Source organism: Aquarana catesbeiana, linkage group LG05 (assembly GCF_042186555.1).
Source record: "Aquarana catesbeiana isolate 2022-GZ linkage group LG05, ASM4218655v1, whole genome shotgun sequence".
Taxonomy (NCBI): Eukaryota; Metazoa; Chordata; class Amphibia; order Anura; family Ranidae; genus Aquarana; species Aquarana catesbeiana.
The window spans coordinates 357945124-357961484 of NC_133328.1; positions in this window are offsets into that span (position 1 = coordinate 357945124).

Consider the following 16361-nt stretch of genomic DNA (forward strand, 5'->3'; position numbering starts at 1 on the left):
CACACACGGTCGGAATTGACGCGATCGTACTTTGTTGTCGGAAAATTTTATATCCTGCTCTTAAACTTTGTGTGTCGGAAAATCCAATGGAAAATGTCCGATGGAGCCCACACACGGTCGGAATTTCTTAAGACAATCATATGTGGTGTGCAGGCTCCATCTAGCGTTCCTTTTTGGTATTGCTGCAGTTCTGTTAATTGTTGTATGTGTAAATAGGAAGTTGTCAGCAAGCAGGGAATTCTGGGTAGACAGGAAGTCAACCATCCACCATTCTTTTCAACACATTGCAAGAAGCAAGTCATGTATTTCTCTATCTATCGCCATCACCCCTTAGAGAACTTAATAAGTAAGTTTTTATTATCTCATCTTGTACTGTATATCATTGTTTATTTCTGTTATTTTGTAGTTTCACCTGGCTTGTTCTAATAAAACTGAGATCAAAGAAATATGGTATCTACAGTTATTGGGATGAGAAGGTTTAGCTTTCTGCTCCTTGAGACAGAACAACAGGCCCCCTGGACCAGTATCAACCTTTCTTGATGACTTCTCTGCCTGGCTACCCTACTTTCTTTCTTCTGAAATCCCCGCAATCATTCTCAGGGACTTCAACATCCCTATTAATACTAACACTCCTGCCACTTCCAAACTTCTCAGTCTAACATCCTCCTTTGACCTGAAGCAGTGGATACATGCTCCTACTCACTCCGAAGGCAATACCCTTGACCTTGTTTTCTCTCACCTTTGCACTCCATGCAACTTCTCTAACTATCCATTCCCTCTCTCTGATTACCACCTTGTTAGTTTCACTCTCTTCCTCTCCTCCACCTTATCTCCCTCCAACCGCCTAAAAGTTACATGCAGAAACCTACGTCATCTCAACCCTTCTCTTCTCTACTCTGCTATCGACAACCTCTACGACAAAATCTCACCCCTATCCTGCACCAACCTAGCCACTTCTGTCTACAAAGCCTCACTTCTAGCCTCACTGGACTCACTGGCCCCCCTCACTACACAGAGAATCAGGCCCGACCCCTTCAACCTTGGCAAACAGATGATACTAGAAGTCTGAAAAAACGTAGTTGTGCTCATGAGCGCCTGTGGCGTAAGACTAATAGGGCGTACACACGGTCGGACTTTGTTCAGACATTCTGACAACAAAATCCTAGGATTTTTTCTGACGGATGTTGGCTCAAACTTGTTTTGTCTACACACGGTCGCACAAAGTTGTCGGAAAATCCGATCGTTCTAAACGCGGTGACGTAAAACACGTACGTCGGGACTATAAACGGGGCAGTGGCCAATAGCTTTCATCTCTTTATTTATTCTGAGCATGCGTGGCACTTTGTCCATCGGATTTGTGTACACACGATTGGAATTTCCGACAACGGATTTTGTTGTCGGAAAATTTTATCTCCTGTTCTCCAACTTTGTGTGTCAGAAAATCCGATGGAAAATGTCCGATGGAGCCCACACACGGTCGGAATTTCCGACAACACGCTCCGATCGGACATTTTCCATCGGAAAATCCGACCGTGTGTACTGGGCATCAGTCTCAATATTTCAATATAAATCTGCCCTCCAAAAAGACAATTCCAGCCTCCTCACTGCCAAGCAGACCTATTTTATCACTCTCACTAGCAACTTATCATCCCGTCCCCGTCAACTCTTCTCTGCCTTCGACTCTCTAATTTGTCCTCCACCGCCTCCACCCGCCAACTCACTCACTGCCCAGGAGATCGCCAATCACTTCAAACAGAAGATTGATATAATTCGTTAGGAGATCTCTACTGTTCTGATACCCTCCACGCTTTACACTTCATGCCCACAGGCACAATCATTATTACCCTCTTTCATCCCCACCACTATAGGCAAGGTTGCTAAACAACTTGCTAATGTCCACCTTACCACCTGCCCTCTTGATCCTGTTCCCTCACAAATGCTACGTTCACCCTCTGGCTCTATGCTACACTCTCTAACCCACATCTTCAATCTCTCCCTCTCTTCTGGGATCTTCCCCAACTCTCTAAAACATACACTTGTCAGACCCATACTTAAAAAGCCCTCACTGGACCCATCCAATCTTAACAACCTACGCCCTATCTCCTTGCTCTCCTTCTTATCCAAACTCCTTGAACGTCTGGTCTACAACCAACTGAGCATCCACCTCGCTGATAATAGGCTTCTTGATCTCCTTCAGTCTGGATTTCGTCCTCAACACTCCAAAGAAACGGCCTCCTAAAACTAACAAATGATCTACTAACGGCCAAAACCAAAATCTACACTATTCTGTACTTCTACTCCTGGACCCCTCTGCTGCCTTTAATACAGCTGACCACTCACTCCTCCTCAAAAAACTCCACACCTTTGGTCTCCGTGACTGTACTCTTTGCTGGTTCTCTTCCTACTTATCCAACCACACCTTTAGCGTTTCCTACAACTCTACTTCCTCTTCTCCTCTTCCTTTCTCAGTTGGGGTCCCCCGAGGTTCTGTTCATGGACCTCTCCTATTTTCAATCTACACCTCCTCCCTGGGTCAGCTGATAGCCTCTCATGGCTTCCAATACCACCTCTACGTTGACGAAACCCAAATCTATTTCTCTACCCCTCAGCTCACTCCCTCTGTCTCCTCATGTATCACTAATTTACTATCAGATATATCAGTCTGGATGTCACACCACTTCCTCAAACTCAATCTATCCAAAACCGAACTTATAATTTTTCCTCCCCCATATGTCCCTTTCCCTGATCTCTCTGTCAAAATCAATGGCACAACTATAAGTCCATCCCCACATGCCAAGGTTCTAGGTGTAGTCCTGGACTCTGAACTCTCTTTTAAGCACCACGTCCAATCACTGTCCAAATCCTGCTGCCTCAACCTCTGCAACATCTCCAAAATACGCCCCTTTCTAACCAATGACACAGCAAAGCTCTTAATTCACTCACTGGTCATCTCTCGCCTCAACTACTGCAACTCCCTTCTCATTGGCTTACCTCTACATAGTCTATCACCTCTTCAATCCATCATGAATGCAGCAGCCAGACTCATCCACCTTACCAATCGCTCTGTCTCTGCTACCCCTCTCTGTCAATCCCTCTACTGGCTTCCACTGGGCCAAAGAATTAAATTCAAAATACTAACAACGTACAAAGCCATCCACAATTTAGCCCCCAGCTACATCACTGGCCTAGTCTCTAAATACCAACCTACTCATTCTCTTCGTTCCTCTCAAGACCTTCTGTTCTCTAGCTCCCTCATCACCTCCTCCCATGCTCGTCTCCAGGACTTTTCCAAAGCCTCTCCAATCCTATGGAATGCCCTACCCCAATCTGTACGCTTATCTCCTACTCTATTAGCTTTTAGACGATCCCTGAAAACCCTTCTCTTCAGAGAAGCCTACCCTACCCACACCTAACAACAACTGTTTTTTCATTTTCACCATCAGCTCACCCCCCACAGTTATTACCTTTAGTTTCCACTTGACTCTCCCTTCTAGATTGTAAGCTCTAACGAGCAGGGCCCTCTGATCCCTTCTGTATTGATTTGTATCGTAAGTGTACTGTCTGCCCTCATGTTGTAAAGTGCTGCGCAAACTGTTGGAGCTATATAAATCCTGTATAATAATAATAATGCAAGATCTGTAGTTTTGCCACTGATTGTACATGTGAAATTTAAAGTGGTTGTAAAGGCAGAAGGTTTTTTTTATCTTAATACATCCTATGCATTAAAATAAAAAAAACCTTCTGTGTGTAGCAGCCCCCCTCAGCCCCCCCTAATGCCCCGTACACACAGACGGATTTTCCGCCGAAAAATGTTCGATGGGAGCTTGTTGTCAGAAATTCCGACTGTGTGTAGGCTCCATCGGACATTTTCCATCGGAATTTCTGTCACACAAAATTTGAGATCTGGATCTCAAATTTTCTGACAACAAAATCCGTTGTCGTAAATTCCGATCATTTGTACACAATTCCGACGCACAAAGTTCCACGCATGCTCGGAATCAAGCAGAAGAGCCGCACTGGCTATTGAACTTCATTTTTCTCGGCTCGTTATACGTGTTGTAAGTTACTGAGTTCTTGGCATTCGGAATTTCCGACAAGATTTGTGTGACTGTGTGTATGCAAGACAAGTTTGAGCCAACATCCGTCAAAAAAAAACCCTCAGTCATCCGGGACTCTCCCTTCTGATTGCCTAAGACACAGCAGTGGGAGCCAATGGGCATAAAAGTCAGTTAGCCAATCAGGAGAGAGAGGGGGCGGGACTGAACCACGGCTTCATGTCTGAATAGACACATTGAACTGCGGCTCAGCTCGGGTGTCCCCAAAGCAACCTGCAAGGGGAAGGGTGCCGAAGAGGTACCCGAGAAGAGGAGGATCCAGGCTGCTCTGTGCAAAACCATTTCACAGAGCAGGTAAGTATAACATGTTTGATATCTTTAAAGAAAAGAAAACAAGACTTTAGTATCACTTTAGGCTGGGTTCACACGGAGCGGATCCGTTGGACAGACTCCGCTAGCTCAGCAGAGGATCGCTCTGTTGATCCCCGCTGAGCAGGGACAGACCTGTCAGAGCCCCGCTGTCCTCTATGGGGAGATCGGATAAAAGCGGACAAGCTGTCCATTTTCACCTGATCCCATCCGATCCCCTGGATGGATGGCGAATGTATCGTTTTGAGTGTATGTCCAATTGGATGGCAGGCGGGAGTCAGCGGACACATCTCCACTGACATCCGCCTGCCCATAGAAGTCAATGGGTGGCCCACTTGGATCCGCCTGAAAAACGGACAGGCGGATCCGAGCAGGCTGATTGTCTGAAAGGGGCCTTAATGTCTGTTCACCAGCAGCTCTCTTCACCTGGTGCTCTTTCTTCCTATTGTAAATAGAGGGAAACTGACTATGAAATGTAAGGTTAACACCTATTAAGTTGGAAGTAAACCCTCCATTTCCTTTATAGACAAGGAAGGAAGTTGTTTTCTTTGCCTCATTTTGCAGTTACCATGGTGCTGCACATGTGCTCAGCTATAACACAGTTCAGTTGAGAACTAACATTAGCACACTAATAACCGTAACAGGTATAATTTAAGGCAAGCCTAGAATGTAATGCTTTTGGGAAACAGTTAAACTGGTGAGTCTATTTCTGCTTTATTATTTATTATGCAAATTGCCTTGTGAATAAATTGTCCAATTTATTATGCGTCTGGTACAATGTTTGATGCAGTGAAATAAAGGCTTTTTTGTAAAATGCTAAATACTGATAGAAAATATGTACTTTATGCTAATTGCAGAGATATGTTTTATACTGCTGGGAAATACGTTTGTCATTAACCACTTCAATAAAGGGCACTATCACCCTCTTCCTGCTCAGTTCAATTTTCAGCTTTCAGCGCTGTTGCTTTTTGAATGACAATTGCGTGGTCATGCTACACTGTACCCAAATTAAATTTTTATCATTTTTTCTTCACAAATAGAGCTTTTTTTGGTGGTATTTGATCACCACTGGTTTTTTTTTTGCTCTCCAAATAAAAAAGACTGAAAATTGTAAAAAAAAAAAAAAAAAAAGTTTTTTCTTCGTTTCTGTTACAAAACTTAAAAATAAGTAAGTTTTTTCCTTCACTGATGAGCACTGATGAGGCTGCACTGACGGGCACTGATGAGGCAGTACTGATTGGCACTGATGAGGTACCACTGATGAGGTGGCACTGATGGGCACTTATGATCAGGCACTGATAGGCGGCACTGATAAGCAGTACTTATGGGCTCTGATAGGCAGCACTGATGGGCACTCATAGGTGGCACTGATGGGCACACATAGGTGGCACTGATGGGCACTGATGGGCGGCACTGATCGATGGCACTGATAGACAGCGCTGATCAGGAGGCACTGACAGGCAATCACTGATGGGCACAGAGTGCCATCCTAGTGGACACTGATTGGCACTGATGGGCACTGATGGGTGGCAATGATGGGCACTGATGGGCGGCACTGATAAAGGGCACTGATAGGCAGCACTAATCAGGAGTCACTGACAGGCAATCACTGATGGACACATAGTTCCATCCTAATGGGCATGGATTGGTACTGATTGGCATCGCTGGTGGGCTCACCTGGTGGTCTCCAGTGGGCATCCATGGTGGTCTCCAGTTGGAATCCCTGGTGATCTCCAATGTGCATGCTTGATGGGTCTGCACTGATAATCAATGCGCTGATTTTCAGCACAGACCCCCCCTGTCAGGAGAGCAGCCATTAGGCTCTCCTCTACTCGCCTCTGTCAGTGCGAGTGGAGGAAATGCCGATAAACGGCTCTTCCTGTTTACACTGTGATCAGCTGTGATTGGACACAGCTGATCACATGATAAAGAGCCTACGTCATAGGCTCTTTACCTAGATTGGAGATGCAGTGTGTTAGACTGACACACCACACCACCGATCGCCCGCTGAGCGATCCTGTGGGTGCACACTAGCGGCTAATCCTGCTGGATGTCAGATGATGTCCAGTCAGGATAATACAACCACTTTCCAGCCGTCATTTTGCTATACGGCGGGCGGGAAGTGGTTAAAAGAGATCTACACTCACCGGCCATTTTATTAGGTACACCTTGCTAGTACCAGGTTGGCCATCAGAACTGCCTTAATTCTTCATGGCATAGATTCAACAAGGTAAGGTAAACATTCCCCTGAGATTGTTGTCCATAATGACATGATAGCATCATGCAGTTGCTACAGATTTGTCGGCTGCAGATTCATGATATGAATCTCACATCCCACCACATCCCAAATGTGCTCTATTGGATTGAGATCTGGTGACTGCGGAGGCCATTATAGTACAGTGAGCTCAATGTCATGTTCGAGAAACCAGTGTGAGATGATTTGAGCTTTGCGACATGGTGCATTATCCTGCTGGAAGTAGCCAACAGAAGATGGGTACACTGTAGTCATAAAGGGATGGACATGGTCAGCAACAATACTCAGGTAGGCCCTGACCTTTAAACTGTGCTCAATTGGTACTATGGGGCCCAAAGTGTGCCAAGAAAATATCCCCCACACCATTACACCACCACCAGCCTGAGTCGATGATACAAGGCAGGATGGATCCATGCTTTCATGTTGTTTATTCCAAATTCTAACCCTACCATCTGAATGTCACAGCTGAAATCAAGACTCATCAGACCAGGCAACATTTTTCCAATCTTCTATTGTCCAATTTTGGTGAGCCTGTGCAAATTGTAGCCTCAGTTTTCTATTCTTAGCTGACAGGAGTGGCATCCGGGGAGGTCTTCTGCTGCTGTAGGCCATCTACTTCAAGGTTTGATGTGTTGTGCATTCATAGATAGCATTCTGCATACCTTGGTTGTAACGAGTTGTTATTTGACTCACTGTTGCCTATCATCTCAAACCAGTCTGCCCATTCTCCTCTGACATCAACAAGGCATTGTTCACCCATACAACTGGATATTTTCTCTTTTTTGGACCATTCTCTGTAAACCCTAGAGATGGTTGCGTGTGAAAATCCCAGTAGATCAGCAGTTTTTGAAATACTCAGGCCAGTCTGTCTGGCACCAACAACCATGCCACGTTCAAAGTCACTTAAATCCCCTTTCTTCCCAATTATGGTGCTTGGTTTGAACTTCGGCAAGTCGTCTTCACCACGTCTAGATGCCTAAGTGCATTGAGTTGCTGCCATGTGATCAGCTGATTAGCAATTTGTGTTACCAAGCAATTGAACAGATGTACCTAATAAAATGGCTGGTGAGTGTATATCACTGAGAAAGACATCTACACTGTTGGCCAATAAGTGCTGTGTGCTAATGGCGGAAAGATATATATTTATGTGTAGCGTTCGCCCCCTGAAGGACTGCCAAGGATTTGCCCAGGTCTTCCATAAGAGTACAGAGGCTGCCAGTCACAAGCACAGTTCCATGCACATCGACAATAAAAGCTAAGTCTAGGAGATGTCTCTTTTGGCAAGTTGTTGCTGAGAAACTTGAAACAGAAGAAGGGTTCTGGATACTCCAAAACTGATCAATAGGAGGACAAACTTTTTAGCGCAAATCCTCATACCTTCAGACACACATGAAAGTCCCACAGTAGGTCTTACTCACAATGTCCAAGTAGCTGACTGCTACCCAGCTTCCACAGTTAATTCCTCTGTGAGGAAGGTAAAAAGATCTTCCTCCAGACCAGGACTTCAGAACAGTGCCCTCAAGCAAAACCCTTCAGTATTATTCTCCAGGCTCTCAGCTCATCTCCTGCTGAAGCCCAGAGTGCAATCCTTGACTCAGTATAGCTGCCTCCAAAGATAGTAGTCCCAGGAAAACTGCAACTCTTGCTGAACAGAAAAGAACACTGCGGAATGGCCTCCCAAACATTTATCACCTTCCCAGCCACCTTCTGGATGGCCCTTCTAGGGATTGGCTGAGGCGTGATAAATATTCATAGTTGACATTAGAAAATCTTCTTCCTATATTCTGGAAAGTTCTCCCGGAAACAGGTAAGAGAAATATCCAGTCCTGACCAGTCCTGACCAGACAGAAACAATAGATCACTGATCCACTAATTGCAATAAAGCCAAAAATGAAATTTACCCTAAATAGAGATGGGCGCTACATATATACAATATATTCTGTATGCTATTGCTTACTGTTTGCAGAAATTGGTAAATATATTATGCTTTATACTGTTGGCAGAGCTGTGCTATATAATGCTTGTGAAGATGTGCTGTATACTGGTGGTGAATGCGTGCTCTAAACTGTTTAATGCGTGTTGGTGAATAGAGTATATGTTGTACAGTGTTGGCTAGGATGTGCCTTCAAAGACATCACAGTGGAACATTCGTTTTTTGATAGGTTGCAAAATCAATGGAACAATAAATAAATCAAGCTTCAAATTGGAATGGGAAAATTTGTTGGGGGAGGGGGAGAGGAAAAAAATGGGGGTGGGGCCAGGTCTGGGCTCCGTGTCTGAATGGACACACAAAGCTGTGACTCAGCTCGGGTGTCCCCATAGCAAGCTGCTTGCTGTGGGGGCCCTGAACAGGAGGAAGGGGCCAGGAGCACCCAAGAGGGACCCGAGAAGAGGAGGATCCGGGCTGCCCTGTGCAAATCCACTGCAACAGAGGAGGCAAGTATAACATGTTTGTTATTTTTATAGGAAAAAAATGTCTGTGAGTGGCTTCCTCTTCTCTTTGTGAATATTCTGGATGAACAGAGATCCCATGCTTACATATGAGTACTCAGGCACCTGTAGTTTGATTCCTGAAGCTCAGAAAGGTACATGAGCTACTATTAAGGCAGGGTTCACACTATCTTCTCATGTGGCTCACAGCAGGGGTCCGGTGCATCCCTGTTCTCTATTTCAGGTCTGATTGCAGCCAGAATTTTTGGCTGAATTCGGACCTGAAACGGACCAAAAGATGCACAGGGCTCCTGTGTAAATTCGCACCGGAGCCGCAGCCGCAATAGTGTGAACCCAGCCTGAAGCAGAATGGGGTGTTTTTTGCTCCAAATACTTCAATGGGAGTGCCTGAAAAAGCCTGAAACAACTAATAACCATGTTCACAGTTTTTTCATTATCAACTGCAAACAAGGTATGAACACTTACTACCTGTTCTAACAAAGGGTTAAACATTCAGAAACCTCTCTCATGCACTGGAAGTTAATAAGGTCTGTGTGGAGGGGTTTTGGAGTGCCCTGCCATTTTAGCACCTCAAGAAATGAGATAGGCAGTCATAAACTAAAAGCTGCGTGAATTACAGAAAATGTACCCTAGGTTGTAGATGCTAAAACTTTTGCGTAAACCAATAAATATACACTTATTTAAATTTTTATTACCCAAGACACGTGGCTGAATAGATTTTGGCCTAAATGTATGACTAAAATTGAGTTTATTGGATTTTTTTTTATAACAAAAAGGAGAAAATATCAGTTTATTATTCAAAATTTTCAGTCTTTTTTCGCCCACTGCACTGCCAGAACCTGAAAAAAAAAAAAAAAAACACTCCGCACTCATTGACGGCTGACCGCCAAATGCCTCCTCCGCCATTTGACAGTTCTTATATAGGTAAGGGCGGGGCCACCTGGTGATGTCACCTAGTGGCACTGCCCCTTGTGACATCACTTAACCAGCATGCACCGGTGACGTCATAAGGGGGGACGGTGCCACCAGGAGACATCGCCAGGTGGGCCGACATTACCTATATAAGAACTGACAAATGGCAAGCCAGTCATTTGGCGGTTTGCCTTCACGGCGGGCGTGATTGATGATGGATCTACTTGGGGGGGCATTGTTTTTTTATTTTTTAATAAAGGGATTGTCAAAAACTGTCTCTGTGTTTTTATTATGTACCCCATACTTATTCACATAGGGGGGTGGCAGGATCTGGGGGGGTTAAAGGGGGCTTCCAGATTCCCATAAGCTCCCTGCCCGCAGACCCCCACAACCACAGCCAAGAGTTGTGGGGAAGAGACCCTTGTCCCCATTAACATGGGGACAAGGTGCTTTGGCGTGGGGGGCCAAAGCACCTCCTCGTGTTGAGCGTATGTGGCCTGATATGGTTCAGGAGGGGGGGGGGGTGCTCGCTTGCCTCCCCCTTTTCTTGACCTGTCAGGCTGCATGCTTGGATAAGGGTCAGTTATGGATTTTTTTTTAATTTTTGGTGTTTTTAATGTTTTTTTTTTAATTCAGCTGTCAGCGGGAAAGCCCATTGACAGCTGATGACTCATCTGTGGTTAAGGACACCACAGCTGGCTCCCTGGCCCCACTGCCTAACAGCCAGCTTTTACTGAGCCCTGACTAGGCAAAGCTTTGCCCAATCAGGGCGCAGAATTCACTGTGCAGTTTGCAGGGTGTTCGGATATTCCCCAAATGGGGCGAACAGCCAATATTGGGCCCAAAGCCATGCCCTGGCTGAACCGTTCACTCAACACTATTAATCATCACTAGGTTTTTGGTTTTTTGCTATATCCACTTAAGCCCTGGAAGGTTTTACCCCCTTAATGACCAGAGCACTTTTTACAATTTGGCACTACGCTGCTTTAACTGGTAATTGTGCAGTCATGCAATACTGTACCCAAACAAAATTTGCATCCTTTTTTTCCCCATAAATAGAGCTTTCTTTTAGTGGTATTTGATCACCTCTGGTATTCTTATTTTTTTCAATTTAAATGAAAAAAGACCGAAAATTAAAAAAAAAAATGATATTTTCTTATTTTTGTTAAAAAAAAATCCAATAAACTCAATTTTAGTCGTACATTTAGGCCAAAATCTATTCAGCCATGTGTCTTGGGTAAGAAAATTTTCAATAAGTGTATATTTATTGGTTTACGCAAAAGTTTTAGCATCTACAACCTAGGGTACATTTTCTGGAATTTACGCAGCTTTTAGTTTATGACTGCCCGACTCATTTCTTGAGGTGCTAAAATGGCAGGACACTACAAAACCCCTCCAAACTACCCCTTTTTGGAAAGTAGACACCCCAAGGAATTTGCTGAGGGGCATGTTGAGCCCATTGAATATTTAATTTTTTTGTCACAAGTAATTGAAAAATGACAAAAAAAACTATTTACACAAAGTTGTCACTGAAATGTCTTCAGTATTTCTAAGGGTGTACATTTTTTATTTCACTCCTCACTACCTATCACAGTTTCGGAGTCCATGAAATGCCAAGATATCCAAAAACCCAGCCCCATTTTGGAAAGTAGACACCCCAAGCTATTTGCTGAGAGGCATGTTGAGTCCATGAAAAATGTATATTTTGCCACAAGTTTCTGAAAAATGACAACTTTTTTTTTTTTTTTTACACAAACTTGTCACTAAATGATATATTGCTCAAACATGCAATGGGTATATGTGAAATTACACAATACATTCTGCTGCTTCTCCTGAGTACGGGATACCACATATGTGAGAGTTTTTGGGAGCCTAGCCGCGTACAGGACCCCGAAAACCAATCACCACCTTCAGGCTTTCTAAGGGCGTAAAATGGTGATTTTACTTCTCACAATCTATCACAGTTTTGGAGGCCATGAAATGCCAAGCTAGCACACCCCCCCCCCCCAAATGACCCCATTTTGGAAAGTAAACACCCCAAGCTATTTGCTAAGAGGCATGTTGAGTATTTTGCAGATCTCGCTTTTTGACACTTGAAAAAAGAAAAAAAAATCCTTTTCTTTCTTCATTTTCCAAAACAAATGAGAGCTGCAAAATACTCACCATGCCTCTTAGAAAAGTACCTTGGAGTGTCTACTTTCTAAAATAGGCTCATGGAGGGGGGGGGTAGCCATCTTGGCATTTCATGGCCTCTGAAACTTATAGATAGTAAGGAGTAAAATCACCATTTTACGCCTTTAGAAAGCCTGAAGACGGTGATTGTCCTGTACATGACTAGGCTCCCAAAAAGTCTCACACATGTGGTATACCTGTACTCAGGAGAAGCAGCAGAATGTATTTTGAGGTGCAATTTTACATATACCCATGCCATGTGTGAACAATATATTATTTAGTGACACCTTTGTGTAAAAAAAAAAACTTAATTTTCCCGAAACTTGTGGCAAAATATAAAATATTCCATGGACTCAACATGCCTCTCAGCAAATAGCTTGTGGTATCTACTTTCCAAAATGGGGTCATTTGGGGAGGTTTGTGCTATCTTGACATTTCAGGGCCTCCGAAACTGTGATAGGTAGTGAGGAGTGAAATCACCATTTTACGCCCTTAGAAAGCCTGGAGGCGGTGATTGGTTTTTGGGGTCCTGTACGCGGCTAGGCTCTCAAAATATCTCACACATGTGGTATCCCCGTACTCAGGAGAAGCAGCAGAATATATTTTGGGGTGTAATTTCACATATACCCATGCCTTGTGTGAGCAATATATCATTTAATGACAACTATGAGTAAAAAAATAAACAAAAAAAAAACAATTTGTAATTTTTTGGTAGAAAATTACTTTGAACCCCCAAATAGTATATATTTTTAAAGCAGAGGCCCTACAGATTAAAATGGTGGGTGTTGAATTATTTCTTGCACAAAGTATTTGCGCAGTGATTTTTCAAACGCAATACTTTTTTGAATTGTAATTGTAATGCACAAAAACACACTATATTGCCCAAATGTTTGATGAAATATAAAAGATAATCTTATGCCGAGTACATAGATACCGAACACGACCTGCTTTAAAATAGCACGCACCCGTTCATCGGCGACAAACTATATACATTTTTAGAAGCCTTTAAAAGCCTTTACAGGTTACCACTTTAGATTTACAGAGGAGGTCTACTGCTGATACCTCACATGCATGGTGCAATTGGTCTTTACATATGACACAAGACTGATAGTTGCGTTCGTCTTTCATATTTCTTTTGTTTTTTATCATTTTTATTGCTACTATCACAGGGAATGTAAATATCTCCTATGATAGCAATGTGTAGTGACAGGTACTCTTTTTTGAAAAATTTGGGGTCTATTGGACTCTAGAGCTCTCCTCAGCCCTTAAAGCATCTGACCACACCAAGTTCGGTGTGATAAGATGCTTTCCCAATTTCCCAATGGTGCTGTTTATATCTGGTGAAACTGAAGTCATGAAATGCTCGTAGCTTCTGGTTTCTTAGGCCGTAGAGATGATTGGAGCTGTTCTGGTCTCCGATCAGCATTATGGTCAGCTGACGGAGCCACCGGCTGCATTCTTGGGTTCCAGGTGAGCCTGAGAAAACCATGGAAGACGTCGGACAGGGAGGACATTCCCCAGGTAATCAGCTGCTAGGATTGCTTTTACATGAAAGCTGACCGCCGGCTGAAAAAAAAAACGATACCAAGATGATACCTATACCTTCAGGCATCATTCCAGTACAATCATTCAAAGTCCAGCAACAAACCGGTAAGTCGCTGGTCTTTGTCGGGCATATATTGTAATGTTCTTTTTTTTTAATGCAGCTTGTGGGCTGAACGAAAAAAGAGAACCTAACAGATTTCTCCATTCACATTGATTGATCGTGGTATGCCCACTATTAGAATACCGCCCTGCATCTACCCACTTCTAACTATGGGCATACAATAAATATAAAAATATATGCCAAAGCATAGGGGCGATTCGCCCCTATGTCCACCCTGCCCCTATGCTTTGGCATATATGCTCTTTTTTTAACTGTGGTGGTGAAATCACCCCCTACAGCGCTGGAGTCACGAATTTATGTATCGTGAGAGCAAACCCTGTTGCTGTCAAAATAAATAAATCAGTGCTGCAGCTGAATTGCGTACCTGCAAAGCAAACTATGGCTAACAATAAAACACAGTAACAGTACAGTATAACAATAGAATGATATACCTGCAAAGCAAACATGATAAAACACAGTAACAATAAAACATTACAGTTAAGCCTAAAATACAGTAAAACAGAGCAGAACAATAGAGAGAGAACAATTAAAAGACAACTATTTTTGACTAGTCACCTGTCTTACGTGGTGTTCATTAGCAATTGAATTCTCTACCCAAGACCTCAGAGTAGGAACTCCGCACGTGGCATAAACCATATGAAGTCATTTTAAAGTGGAACCCCGAAAAAAAAAAAAAAACAGGTGGCTTTTGTTCACTGGATCATACCTGAGTATTTGGTTTTAAAGAGGAACCCTTAAGTTATCATCTGGCCTAGAAGGATTTGAATATGTTGATGCCATTATAACAAGGGATCGTTGGTTTACCCCTAGAAGATTGCCTTTGCTATCTGTTTACAACCTATGTGTATAATCCATACACTGACAGTAAGGGTCAGTTTATTCGGGTGATGGTGATGGTATTCCTATCCTTTTCTGAGCTTTCCTTTATGGTGGATCTCGGATAACAGTTGGCTTCTTATTTTCTTCTGATGGAGAAGGACTTCTTTTGTTATATTCTATCCATATTTTGGGACACTATTTCAACTTATAACATAATTTTATTTAGGATAACATCTTATCATATATTATTTTAGCGCTGCACCTTCATCTTCTATATCTCTTTAATTGTATCAGCAATTTTGTGCCAGCTGCTTTTTATCCAATGTCACATTAAGCACAACAGATTTAGTTTTTTAGTGATCTATTGATACTGCACTTTGGGTGGGCTGGGCAGAGGGGCTAAACGCAGGTGTTGGCGGGTGTCTGGGCTGATCCTGCTAACGCCGCATTTTTGGGAACACTATACTACTGGGGACACTAATATAGTTCTGATCAGATCAAAGATATTGAACCGTTCAAACACTATACAAGTAAGGGAGGTGTATGGTGTGTGGGTGTGTGTTAGCGCTAATCAAAGGGTTAAAATCTGATGCTGTCTGGGATTGACGCTGACACTAACTGACCCTAACACCTAACTGATGTCACCTGTGACACTAATACGGTGATCAGAAAATAGATCTGTACACTATACTAATGACACAGTGACAGGGAGTGAAATGGTTAATTGGGGGGCGATCAGGGGGTTAAACCTTTATTACGGGATTATGCGTCAGGTACCCTGATGCTGATCCAATTATTTGCCCGTAAATTAATTCTTAGAAGCTTTTACCACAAGCAAAGGGTGGATACTGACCCTTCCCCTAATGAAGCAAGAGCACTAGATCAACATGTATCACTCTTGAAGAAAAGTGATCAATCTGATGTCATTGATCGAATTGATCTAAATAAACTTCTAGCCTCCACAGTTGGATATACCGGTCTTGATAAAGAGGTTACGATGGGCTCTCATTTAAGAAAAAAAATCAGACAAGTTTCCAGCTCCAAGCATGAATGCCAATGTTGCTGCTTTTTTTAAATTAGTTAATAACAATCTAGGTGGTGTACTTATACGGTCCCCATTGCATGCAAACTAAAATAATGCTGAACTACAAGCCCTTAAACAACTGTCCAGCAATAAAGCTATTACCATCAAGCCAGCGGACAAAGGGAGCAACATTGTCCTTTTGGACAATGGGCAATATATTGCTATGTGCAATCAAATTTAAAAAAAAAACAGGATTGGTACCGTTGTACTACTGTGAATATAATGGAAAAGCATAACAATGAATTCTACACTTTAGTAGATCAGTCCTTCTCAAATGGGACAATTACAAAAACCACCTGGGACTTTATAAGAACCAGTTTCTCCACTGTTCCCACCTTTTATGCCCTCCCGAAGGTCCATAAGGACCTACAAAATCCCCCAGGAAGACCCATTATCTCCGGAAGAGGTGCTATTAGTGAAAATGCAAGTAGATTAGTCAATGAATTCCTCAGACCCCATGTAACGTGCCTTCAATCATACGTGAGGGATACCATCCATTTCCTCCACATTATAGACTATCTCAATTTACCAGACATGGCTAATTTTGTTACAATCGATGTGGAGGCACTCTATAGCTCG